Source organism: Protomyctophum bolini, assembly GCF_963924005.1.
Source record: "Protomyctophum bolini genome assembly, chromosome: 1".
Classification (NCBI taxonomy): domain Eukaryota; kingdom Metazoa; phylum Chordata; class Actinopteri; order Myctophiformes; family Myctophidae; genus Protomyctophum; species Protomyctophum bolini.
Window position 1 is genome coordinate 29,331,267 of NC_137862.1, and position 13,162 is coordinate 29,344,428.

Genomic DNA, 13,162 nt, shown 5'->3' on the forward strand with positions numbered 1-13,162 from the left:
CAGAAGGGGTGTCGGCGGCCAAATACAGATCATTCTGGGGATCCTTGACATGAAATAGTTTGAGCACCACTGGCAGTTTTCTTTTTTCCAGGATTTAGAAAACATTTGTAGAATCTATTGTCAGCTCTCAATGGATTAAGTAAATGTACTTTCCACCATTGCCAACAGCAGCCTCTGAATATAACCCCCACTTTTTCAATGTGGCCAGCGGGGAGAGGACAGGGGGTAAAAAGCCTCTTCCAGTATTACATCTATTCTACTTTATTACCAGAGTCTTCTGGGAATACGGTGGGGGGGCAGGACGGGGGGCCCGCCTTGGCAGACCGGCTATCTGTTTACATTTTCTCTACAAGACTATATTGGAATTATAATTGTGTTGTATGGCGCCTTCTTTTGGTGCCATGCACTGTTTAAAGGTCCCGTGGACCTGGCGGAGATGAAGAAAAATGGAGCTCCCTATTGAGGGATTCGATTACCGCGGAAGGAAATGCAGCTGCACACACACACACACACACACACACACACACACACACACACACACACACACACCACTGTCTCTCTTTTGTTGAGTTTATTATTTTTTCTTTTTCTTCTCCTTCTGTTTTCTACAAGGTGCCAATCTCTCGGGATACATACTAGGATAGGATTCATGATATTATTAAGGGGCTGGCAATGGCGCTGACGCAAACACATTGGCACCCTCGTTGCTTGCATGGGAAGAATTCCTTTCTGCAATTATAGGGTGCACGTGCATACAGACAAAAAGAGCGAGAAAGATAATAAAGTTGACATAAACCATAATAAATGAGATCATTACAAACAGTTCTAATGTTTCCCAGACTGAGCACAGAGTGCAGGCAGAGAGATATTAATTGCTTATTGACGTCTCATATTTATTAATTCATTCATTCATTCATTCATTCATTCAAGGTTAGCGCAGATGGCAAGAGAGTTTATTTTGTATGGATTTTTCATTAAGGGTACAGTAATGTGACAGTAAAGGCCGACAGGCTCGGGACTCGAACCCGCGGCATGCCGTCAGGCTGGATTACCGGCCTATAGGTGCCTGGACCGCTCGGCCGCGGCCCAGAGATGGCAAGAGAGTTTTGAAGAATATCGTGTCTGTATAACCTTATGTCCAAAACGGTTACTTTTTCAGGATTCAAATTCAAAATTGCATTGCCACTGTAACACTCTCTGCCAATGTACTGTTGATATACATTTGTGTGACACTGTAGTATTATGATCAAGTAGGTCATTCATTTATGGAATGGAAAAATAACACAAAAATAAAATATGGAGATACAGTATCAAGAGGTTTCTACACTTAGGTCCCCCCCTACCCACCCCCTCTAGTATTTCACAAAGTGACCTGAATCCTAGGTGTGGTACGTATGTAGAGCAAGATGGTCAATTTGTATTCTTGAAAATGTCGGGCATTTAATTAAAATGCAAAGTGACCAACAGCGCGCCATGATGAAACCACAAGTATAACAGACCCACGAGAGGACGTCTGTGATGATGGGTTCTCACCCTAGGGGAATACGAAGCAGCATATTAAATCTATTTGGAATAAGAATGTCCCCAACACACCCCCCACACACACACACACACACACACGCATGCGCATGCGCAAACACACACACACACACACACACACACACACACACACACACACACACACACACTACACAAGCGTGGGCGCGCACACACAAATTCATGTCCGAAAACGTATTGACAGTGCTGATTATTTGTCCTCGTATACTAATTTCCTGTGTAATACCATTCTGTCAGTAAGTAATTACTTGCACGGCAATTTGCTGTGGAAAATGTTCATCGGCGAGAGAGAGAGGGGAAGATCCATATCAATGGTTCATTTGCATAATGCAAATGAACCTGCAGGGGAAGGAGGAAATAAAACAACAACAACTCTGCCACTGTCATCGACAGTTGGAAGTAGACAAGTGTTTGCACTGCAGGACAGCACAGTGGTCTGGCAGCACTTAGCAATTAGCAGTGCATGGTGGGAAGTAACGGAGTAGACTTTGATGCTGTCCGCGGAGGAAATCTCATTTAACCCATTTATACGTATAGGACTGAGTCCAGATTCTATACAAATGCCTTATAGATCCTGATCATTTTCTGAAAAACCCTGTTTCTGTCAGTGGTTCTCAAACTATTTCATGTCGAGGAGCCCCAGAAATCATATGTAATCGGCCGCCGACCCCCATCTGAGGGACCCTCAGGGTCCCTCAGGGATCTGGGTAATGGGCCATCTGAGGGACCTCCCAGAAGCAAAGGTTTTAGTTAAGTGTTTTCTCTGTGAAAGGATATATTCAAAGATTTACTCCACATTGTCACGATTTTTTAAAATAGTAGATCTACAAGCTCATAGAGCTGCACACGCTTGTAGATCTGCTATTTTTTCAATAGCTAAATTATAACATAATAATGCTTAAAACACCAAAATGGGTTCCCGTCCTGAATGGGTTAATGTCCAAAACCATTTGCCTGGCATGTGTCAGACTAATATCACTGTGTTGATATTAGTCTGGAACTTTGATTCAACAGATTCCAACGTGACAGCAACAAAGTCTCACTTTGAATAGTGGGCTCGATTGGTCACCCACAACTCTGGGGTGAGGGGAATGTAATTCAAAGTAAGGAGTGCCAGACCAATATGATTTTCCCAGGGCATTTTTTTATTTTTCCTGTGGCAGATTTATCTGGATTCCAGGCTACAAAACCATTAGTGGAAATAGCTGATCTACAAGCTCACAACGGGCCGCGATTAGGAATGGAGCTTGATAACCGATTCCCGGAAAAACCCGATAACAAGCTTATTGAGTACCCGTTATCAATACGCTTTGGGCTTATCAAGCCTGTTATCAAGCATAGCGGCCCATGATGTCATGTTTAAACAATCAAGACAAGAGGCGATCAAATAAATAAATGTAATCATCCATCCTGGCACAAACATGTCAGTCTAAAAGTGTAGAGATACTTGCCCGGGTAACCAAATTACACTTTTAACGTGACGATACACATATTAACCAGTTAACAGTTTCTTTCATATTTTTTTCCAAAAGTATAAGGTAAATCTGTTAGTAAAGTACTGTATTTGAACTGAAGGTCCTACTGTAGTAAAAGATAATGGTTCTGTTCAGAACACTAAGTTTGTGTTTGTGCTAAGTTTGCTTTGTGACGTACTTTTCTTCTACTTGAGTCTTTCCGTTTGGTTTCCTTACACTCCTATATCGTTCACCACATCTCAGAGGCAAAGATTGTATTTTTTACCGTATACTACAATTATTTGAAAACTTTAGTTACTTTGGAGATTCATATTATTACTTCAAAGCATGAATTTAAGGCCTATTTTATACTTTCAAAATTATGTATACTCTTGGTACTGTCATGTGTATTTGGATGCAAATACATTCAAGTGTTTTATTTGTAGTGCGGTAATTTGTTTTTCCCACAATCTGTTTATAAAAATGATTCAAGGTACATACAAAGACAATAGTGAAGAAGAATAGTTATTCCAAGCAGTAATGGAGCAACAAACTGTATTAAGCAAGGAGAACAGTAAAACAAAGAACATAAAAATAAATGAAACATTTAAATTAAATAAAACTTCATTCCATGCACTGCCAATTAGCAGGGGGAAATAAAATGGAAGCCAGGCCTCATTATTATTTTCTTCTAGACTAATAAAGTCGACCTACAGTACTGTATATGTATCTATATTTCACAAGAGCCATGTGATATGAGCAGCATCCTTTTTAACTTAAATAAAAGTACCAATACCACAATAGACACATCATGCACACAACGGAAAAGTCCTGCAAACATTGTAATTGAGTAACAGCAAAAAAGAGGAAGAAATAGAGAAAGAGGAGGAAAACGTATTGCCATCAAAATAAGAAGTATTATGCAAAATGTCTCACAACTTGTGAAGTATAAATTATTATTTTTTTTAAGGAAAAAATTGTAAGCCAAGTAAGCTAAAGTACCTATAAAACTGTAATTAGTTACTTTGGTAAATGTACACGTTTTAACTGTCAACAAGTGGCAATTAGCATTAGGTAAGACAAGTGGTGTTAAGTGGTGCTAATTAAAGCTGGACAGCAATGTGCTCTTTTGAAAGTTAGTTTGTTTGTTCATTTAACTTTTGTTTTGTACAGTATGTGACCCATGGTGACATTGATCAATTCTGGATTAATAGCATCAAATATATTATTTAACCAAGATAACGAGATAAACTTTCCTTTGCACAGGCCTGGGCGAACGAGATTTGATTAATCTGCGTTAATCCAGCAAAAAAACTGTTGTACTAGATGAAATAGGTATTTTCGGCGCATAATAAATCCTTAATCCAGATTCCAGCCTCCCGCTAATGAAAACAGGGATCGCAGTGCTAGTAGGCCTTGTTGGGCTTCCGCAGACCCCGGGGTGTAGATAAATTTCACTTCGACCAAACAACAAAGACCGCCACTTATCTTCGCTCATGTTACAGATTCGGCTGGCACCTGCTATACCTAAAGCTCTATACTGCCCTCTGGTGTTCAAGGAGTCACGGTAGCTGGCGGTTCCACATGCACGCCGCAAACGGTGCCCTTTTTTTTTTCACTTGATCACCTGCCCCTCAAAATGTCTGTGCACGCCACTGCTGGTGTATAGAGGGTATGTGTGTGACATCATCATCATACCCGGAAGTTATGCAGGAATGCCTACTGAGTGGCAAAAAACTACTTCCTGGACTTGACAGCCCATACATCCAAACAGAAAAGTCATATTTGATTGCATTAAATGACTTTAAACAACGTTAAATTCACTTTGTCACTCACTTTGCCACTCAATTTGCCACTCGATCTGCCATTCACTTTATGCATGCGCAGACCCTCTATTACGTTATTTTATTTTTCTTCTTGAATAGTACATATACATATTTCACAAAGTGCGATACGTATGAGAGCTGGTGTGGCGCGGCACAGCATGCGTGCATTAGCAGGAGATGGGCTCCTTGTCGCTCCATTAAGCCCACCCGCCCCAACCCCTCTCTGTTTACTTAACCCATTCAGACCCGAGGACACGTCTGTGTCGTCTTTATATTTTAACCACTTTAACCGTTATTTTAGAACTTTAGAACTTGAAAAACAGCAGATCTACAAAGCTACGTAGCGCGGCCCTGAGTGCCACGCTACGTAGCTTATAGATCTGCTATTTCTTTTTTGGAAAAACGTGAAAACGTGGCACAAATCTTTGAACATTATATATTCTTCACAGCGAATGTTTTGAACTCATATCGTTGCTTCTGGGGGTAGTTTGAGAAGCATATACTATATATATTTTTTAAGAAAACTGTCAGGATTTAGACATTTCGTGTAGAATCGAGCTCAGGTCTTAATGTGTTAACATGCAGGATCCGGGCCCGTCTATTTGCCTCTAATCAACTGATAAGACAAGAAGAGGCCTTCTCTCCAGCCCCCCCGGAGGGCCAAAACCAAACTCCTAATGGTCATTAGCAATTATGGTCCGTAAACTGGCACACACCCCATCGCTTTTTCGCTGTGTTGGCTGGCTGGCTGGCTGGCTGGCTGGCTGCTCAGGCACAAGTGGATCCAATGCAAGACACATGGGAGGCCCTGAGAGGCCCTGCGAGCTGCATGCTACAGCTGCACTAGGATAGCTTCTCGAATAGGGTGGAAACCTTGTATATCAAAAAAAAACAGTACTCCCAAGTAACAATATTGCAATATAAATACTTTGTTACATGTAAAAGTTCAGAGTACCAAAAGGTTTTCAAGTTTTCAAATGTTTTTAGATTTTTTTTATTATTTTTTATCCCATGATTTTTGTCGAATTGTCGAATGTAATCCTGGGTGCTACACTTCCGCCAAACTAGTGGGGGGCAGCGGACTGACCTCATGCTTCCTTCTATGCATGAGGAGTCCAAGGAGGAGTAATCCAGCAGTGACATCACTGGCATTTTGAAATACTAAAATATATGAAAACACATTTTACACATATAAAAAGAAACACAGGAAAGTGTTTCTTGTCTCCCAAACATCAAGCTAGCATACCTAGAAGCTTACAATGTGGCAAAAATAGCAGATCTAAAAAGCTCACAATGGAGATCCAAGGTTTTTTCCTCGACAGCAACGATATGCAGCTATCATCCTGAGCCCTCGTTTTGATCGGAGATAAGTTTAGTTTCCTGTCTGATCGACCGCTTTGATGGCCATCGTGGGTTATTTGAGCTCGGATTTGTGAAAAATTGTGTGTGTGTGTGTGTGTGTGTGTGCGTGCGTGCGTGCGTGCGTGCGTGCGTGCGTGCGTGCGTGTGTGTGCGTGCGTGCGTGCGTGCGTGTACATGAAATATCGTCCAGGTCAAACTGGTCAAAGGGATATGCAATGATATAGTTTAAAAGAAGAATGTATTTTTATTTGAAATATAAACTACTACCAAATAAAACTACAACTAAACGTTATTGAGTGATTCCATATCTCTGGTATTTTAATTGTACTGGTCTCACCAGCCATTGGTTACCCAGTAAGATGAAGATTTACTTAACCAAAGTGTGAAACTGAAATAAAGTATAAACAATACAAAGTGTTTCAGAATTAAGCAATATTACATGAGAGGGTGTGCATTACAATCATTAATGACACACCTGCGTTGCTGTGGGAACGAGCCGATATGGCGAGTTCCGCGGGCAGCGCAGAAGTGCCATTAAAGGGATAGTTCAGATTTTTTTTACTTAAGCTGTATGAAATACTTGCCATTAATATAGTGGTTGCAACTGTATTCATTGATTGCCCGAGTCCCGTGGTGGGAGTTCTGCTCTGTTAGTAGTAGTAGTAGTAGTTCTGGTAATTTTGTGGGGGGCACTGGGGCCACGCAGTAAAAGTAAATTAATTCACAAAACTAACGTAATTTGTATTGTTGACCTATTTCTAAAATATTAGCGCAACTTTCGTTCAACTTTGACCCCTCTATCACATGGAAAAAAATAATCTGCGTAGTGATATGGACACAAAAAACATAGTTCCGTGTGATAGAGGGGTAAAAATTAACGAAAGTTGCACTAATATTTTAGAAATAGGTCAACAATACAAATGTTAGTTGACGTTAGTTTTGTGGATTCATTTACTTTTAATACGTGGCCCCCTGTGCACCCCACAAAATGACCGGAACTGAAGATTTCACCAAAACCAGAGCAAAACTCCCACCATGGGACTCTGGCAATCAATTAATACAGTTGCAACCACTATATTAATGGCAAGTATTTCATACAGCTTAAGTAAAAAAAAATATATATATATCCCTTTAATGAATGTAATGCACACATCATGCAAGTTTGGAGCACAGGTAGAGAGCTATTTTTTTTTTCAGATTAATTCCTCTGAACTACCTGTTGTATGTGTGTGTGTGTGTGTGTGTGTGTGTGTGTGTGTGTGTGTGTGTGTGTGTGTGTGTGTGTGTGTGTGTGTGTGTGTGTGTGCAAGTTGGAAATGCATGCCCCGCCCAGATATTATGTGTCCCTTTTATGCCCATATATGGAGTTCTTTCAGGCATGCCCGAAAATGGAGTCTATGCAGACATCCGAATGATGTCAGAACAGGCCAGCTCCATGTGGACACTGGGCAAGCCTTTTTGGGCTGCAATCCCTGTGGTGGGGTGGAACGTATGTGTCGAATTTGTGTGGAGTTACGTGGATTACAACAGTACACAGACAGACAGACAGACAGACAGACAGGCAGACAGGCAGACAGACAGACAGACAGACAGACAGACGTGGATTACACACACACAGACAGAGACGTGGCGTGGCTATCGTATCATCAACCATGTATCATGATTTGTATCGTATCGCTTTTAAAAATGTATCCTTACACCCTTATAGCTATACAGTACTTTTCTGTTGCAACACATTTGTTGCAACCAGACTCTCCGGAAGATTCCACTGCAAAAATAAATAAATAAACCTCATCATTGGCCAGAGGCGCCCCGTGGAGAGACACAGCGGACGTCCGTCGCCCTCGCGGTGAGCTTGCTCAGCCCTCTTTCCTGAACAGGATTCGTTCGAGTTAGAACGTGTGATGTTCTATGCAAAAGCACTCCTCCCTCCCTCCCTCCCTCCACATTCCCTTCGCTTGCTTCCCTTCTTGCCGAGATCAAGCGCCCTCTGCCCTAATCCCAGGGGTGTAACCTGCGGAGTGCGATCTTTATCGACACATGCAAAGCTAGTGCAGTTCTCAGTCGGCATCGCATTACATTATGCACACAGACCTTTTTGACATGCACCACCCCGCGCCACATACCCACACTCCCCCATGATGCAACAAAGGCTGGAGTCTCCCTGTCTTTTTTTTTTTTGCATAGTAGATGTTAGCATAAGTATTGCTGTCGAGCAGAAACCTTAGGCCTTAAAACCGTATCCTTCTAGGAAATGAAAAATAGTGCATCTACAACTCATAACACGACACACTGTGAGATGGCAATTAGCTACAGTATTTTCGCTACTTGTGTGCACCTAAAATAGGGAAATAATTTAGGGGGGGATGGGATTAAAGGTTTCATGACATTCATTTTCATTCATTTTTTTATTTTATCGTTTTTTTATTTTAGGTTTTATGACCGCAATTACACCCACCCAACTTTAAACATTCATTGGATTTTCCGTGGTCATGGGTTTTCTCTGTGTGTTCTGAAGCCTCTTGAGCTGCAATAAAAACAGGCACATTCCCTCAACAGTGACATCTGCTCGCAAAGTCCTATGTCATAATAAGGGATTTGTGGACTCTTACATCACAGTCCACGGGCAAATCAGTGCACTTGTTTGAGCCTAATTATTCAGAAAACCCAGACCACAGAAAATCTACTGAATGTTCAAAGTTCAGGTTCAGGTTTTTTATGTCACCAAACCTTTAAAAGGTAAAATATGAAGATACAAGGTTTCTGCCTGACAGCGATGATACTATATCTATACCCTGTGTGGTAAAACCCAGCGTTCACTCTGGCAGCCTAAATCTGATTTCTGTCCTGTCCAGATTGGAATCAGATTGGTGTTATCACGTCTGAAGAGCAAAAACACACACATGGAAATAAATATATATTTTTGCAAATCAGATTTGAATCTTATTCAGCGGGGGTTTGAAATGACATGTGTCAGTCTAGAGTACTGTAGACACTCGGACACTGTAGCCTGATCTACACTTGCGATGCTGCGATGCTGTCACTCGCCTAAAATGAGAGATCTAGCTTGTAGATCGGAGAAAAACATACTATAGTAATAACACTTCTATAGAGTGCCGAAGTCCTGACGTCACTCGGCTCATCCCCTGGTTCTGCCTGGTTCACGGAAGTAATGTCTCTATGGAGAACAACATGGGGTCATCTTAAAATCGTTTCATATAAGCATTGTGGTCCAAAAATAAACAAGCTGTCTCTGCGTTATTGTCAGGGAGGTGTCTCTGTATCGTTTGCGACAGTCAGTCATTTATATATGATAGTCTGTTCCTAGCGAAAATGTAACTAATTTAGTAGCAGTAAAAATTGTGTGATTATGTTTATTTTTCAAACACAGTTATTATATGAAGTGATCTAAAATCCCCTATGGGGATTACAATGTAAATAAAAAGTAGGCTACATGAACCCGTGGATTTGCGCCCTCTACCGATATTGACGTCAGACTTCGGGGCTCTATTGCAGTAAGTTATATCAACAATTTCCATACACTCCAATTTCTGACTTCTTCCCAATTGTCAGATCAAGTCAGTTTAAAACATCATTCCGATTTTTCACAGAGCCTCACCAGCAACCAAAGCAGTATACCTTTGACAAAGTCTGATCACTAGACGTGCTCCCATCAGGTCTTTTCGGACGATCCTAATAACCGATTGTTTTCTGCACGATCGGCCAATACCGATATTGTCCGTAAGGGGAAAACATTTAATATTTTCAAAAATATTTTATGTCAAAACCCACGTCAGATCTGTTCCTGTGTTTGTGTGGGGAGGAAGGAAGGAGAGAATGTTTATACTATATAATATACTATATTATCCTAATTACTTTTATACCACTTAACTGTTATAAATAATATATCGGTTTCTCCAGATCGGATAAATTGAGGATCACATGGAGTCATTTGGAGTGAAAATCGGTCCGATCACCGATTGGTGTCCGATAGATCGGAGCACCTCTACTGAACACACAAGTGCGATCTGATCTCCTCGCAGATAAGCAGCGTGGACACAGTCAGTCCTAAACATCACATTTGAGACAACAACATGCTCCTGCAGTCTGATCGAACAAAACGCCCGGAGAGAGCTGATCTGTATTCTGCCCCGGTGGTAACGCACGCACGCACGCACGCACGCACGCGCGCACGCACGCACGCACGCACGCACACACACACACAAACACTCCAGAATGCACTAGCAGAGCGTGCCAGCTGAGTCCATCTATTCCCTCTCTCATCAACTTGCTGGGTCTTTGGATGAGCTTCATGAGATCCATTTGTGAATCCCTCGGGATTGCTTCCGAGGAGCCTCTGCAGATGAACGAGCTGATAAGAAATGTGATCGTGCGGATATTATGACAACCTCACAAGGACGTTCCTTGTAAATAGGAGCCATAACGCACTGTAGGCTATCTGCAGTGTATTGTTTTCATCGGATTCATTAAATGTGTGGGGGCGTGCGTACGTGCGTGTGTGCGTGAGTGTGCTTGTGCCTGTGTATCAGCGTGTGTGTGTGTGTGTGTGTATCAAATGGAACACAACCACCCTAAAGACTAATCATACCTGCACTATCTACATTGAGTGATCTTGGTTGCGAACGCAGTGATTGCGAACGCAATGAGCACTTACTATGAGACCTAGCAGATCATGTCTGTCTGTCTGTCTGTCTGTCTGTCTCTGTGTGTGTGTGTGTGTGTGTGTGTGTGTGTGTGTGTGTGTGTGTGTGTGTGTGTGTGTGTGTGTGTGTGTGTGTGTGTGTGTCTGTCCCGCTATACGTCCAAATATGGAGTGTGTTGCATCAGCAATCACTCAGCTCCATATATGGGCACAAAAGGGGCCAGGTCCACATATACAGTAACAGCGGGACAGACACACAGACAGACAGACAGACATGATCTGCAGGGTCTCAGCTGCGTTCGCTTCCCGCGTTTGAGCGTCTTACTGGTACATAAAAATTTATTTATTGACTGTATTGACTTTCAAATGTACATAAAATTTGCATTTCTGTATTGTGCTTTTTGCTTTGGCAATGTAAAGGCATTTCAATTGAATTGTGTGTGTGTGTGTGTGTGTGTGTGTGTGTGTGTGTGTGTGTGTGTGTGTGTGTGTGTGTGTGTGTGTGTGTGTGTGACTGTGTGTGTGACTGTGTGTGTGTGTGTGTGTGTGTGTGCGTGCGTGCGTGCGCGTGCGTGCGTGCGTGTGTGTGTGTGTGTGTGTGTGTGTGTGTGTGCTTGCACGTGCGTGTGTGTGTGTGTCATGGTCACGTCCTGAGCCCCTCCCTGTTTGCCCATGTATGATTGTCCTCTGTCTCTCCCAAGTGTTGCTCCTCTGACTCTGATTGCCCTGAGTGCCATCACCTGTGGGGACCAGCTGAGCCAGGTTGGGTGATGAGCTCCAGTGACTATCTCTGCCTTGTGTTTGTTCAGTGTCAGTTGGGTTCCTGCACTTGGGTCTGTGACAAACTCTTGCCCACCCTATACCCATGGACAAGCATTGACAAACTCTTGCCCACCCCATACCAGAAAGTCTGTGTGACAAACTCTTGCCCAGTGCCCACCCCAAACCCAGACAAAGCATTGACAAACTCTTGCCCAGTGCCCACCCCAAACCCAGACAAAGCAGTGACAATCTCTTGACCAGTGCCCACCCCAAACCCAGACAAAGCATTGACAAACTCTTGCCCAGTGCCCACCCCAAACCCAGACAAAGCATTGACAAACTCTTGCCCAGTGCCCACCCCAAACCCAGACAAAGCATTGACAAACTCTTGCCCAGTGCCCACCCCAAACCCAGACAAAGCATTAACAAACTCTTACCCAGTGCCCAACCCAGACAAAGCATTTACAAACTCTTGCCCACGCGCCATACCTGTCGTGCCTCCACGCTTCACAAAACATGACAGTGATGAGGACGAACGCCATTGTCAGGAAACTAATAAAGAGACAGCTCGTTGTTGTAGGTAAAGTAATTACACCTCCCAGGATATCAGGATGCATTTATGAAAGCACCAGGCATCTACACAGAGGGAAAGGTCATCACAGCTAGATAGGAGATTAGCATTTTGACTGCAGATGCAATATGTGCGGGGAGATGTGTGCACGGGCGCGCGCACTCACACGCACAGCCACGCATGCACACACACACACACACACACACACACACACACACACACACACACACACACACACACACACACACACACACACACACACACACACACACACACACACACACACACACACACACACGTACTGTTGGCTATACATATTTAGAAGTGCCTCTGAGTGGTCTGATAAGAAAACATGAAGACATGACAATATCTGTCTTTGTGGCGTGTGTGCATACCATGTATGCATGTAAGAGAGAGAGAGAGATATGGCAACTAGCCGCAATTTTCCATTGACAGCCCACACATCCAAACAGAAACGTCCTATCTGATTGTATTAAACGACGTCAAACTCACTAAGATTGCAGCTGTACGAAAAGCTTGAATTATCCTTTCTGTCAGCAAATGTTTGTTTCATAAAAACAATCCACCGTAGACATGTTATGAGCTACGTTCTGTCAAGAACTTCCTTGCAGGTGATTCTTTTTCGAAGTGTCAGAGTTTGGAAGCACTCGTTTTCAACAAAGCAACGTCCTGCTGCCTCCTGCATTATGTGCTAATTCAAAACAGTTGGTACGCAGGGCCACAGGTGGTATCCAACGAGCACTTCCAATCTCAAACACAGCAGCTCATAACACGTCTACGGTGGATTTTTATGAAACAAACATACTTTGCAGATAGAAAGAGGATAATTCAAGCTTTTCGTACAGCTGCAACCGTGACTTTGACGCCCTTTAATACAATCAGATCGGACTTTTCTGTTTGGATACATTATGGGCTGTCAATGGGAATTTGTGTCTAGTTGCCACCC

The 13,162-nt window shown here is 42.7% G+C and overlaps 1 protein-coding gene across 1 annotated transcript in view; it reads right to left on the reverse strand.

Annotated features, from left to right (window-relative positions):
- cdh8 (cadherin 8) overlaps positions 1-13,162 on the reverse strand; it is a gene marked incomplete at both ends in the record, with an annotated part of 197,652 nt that overhangs the window by 155,526 nt on the left and 28,964 nt on the right. The gene's annotated exons all lie outside the window — the stretch shown is intronic.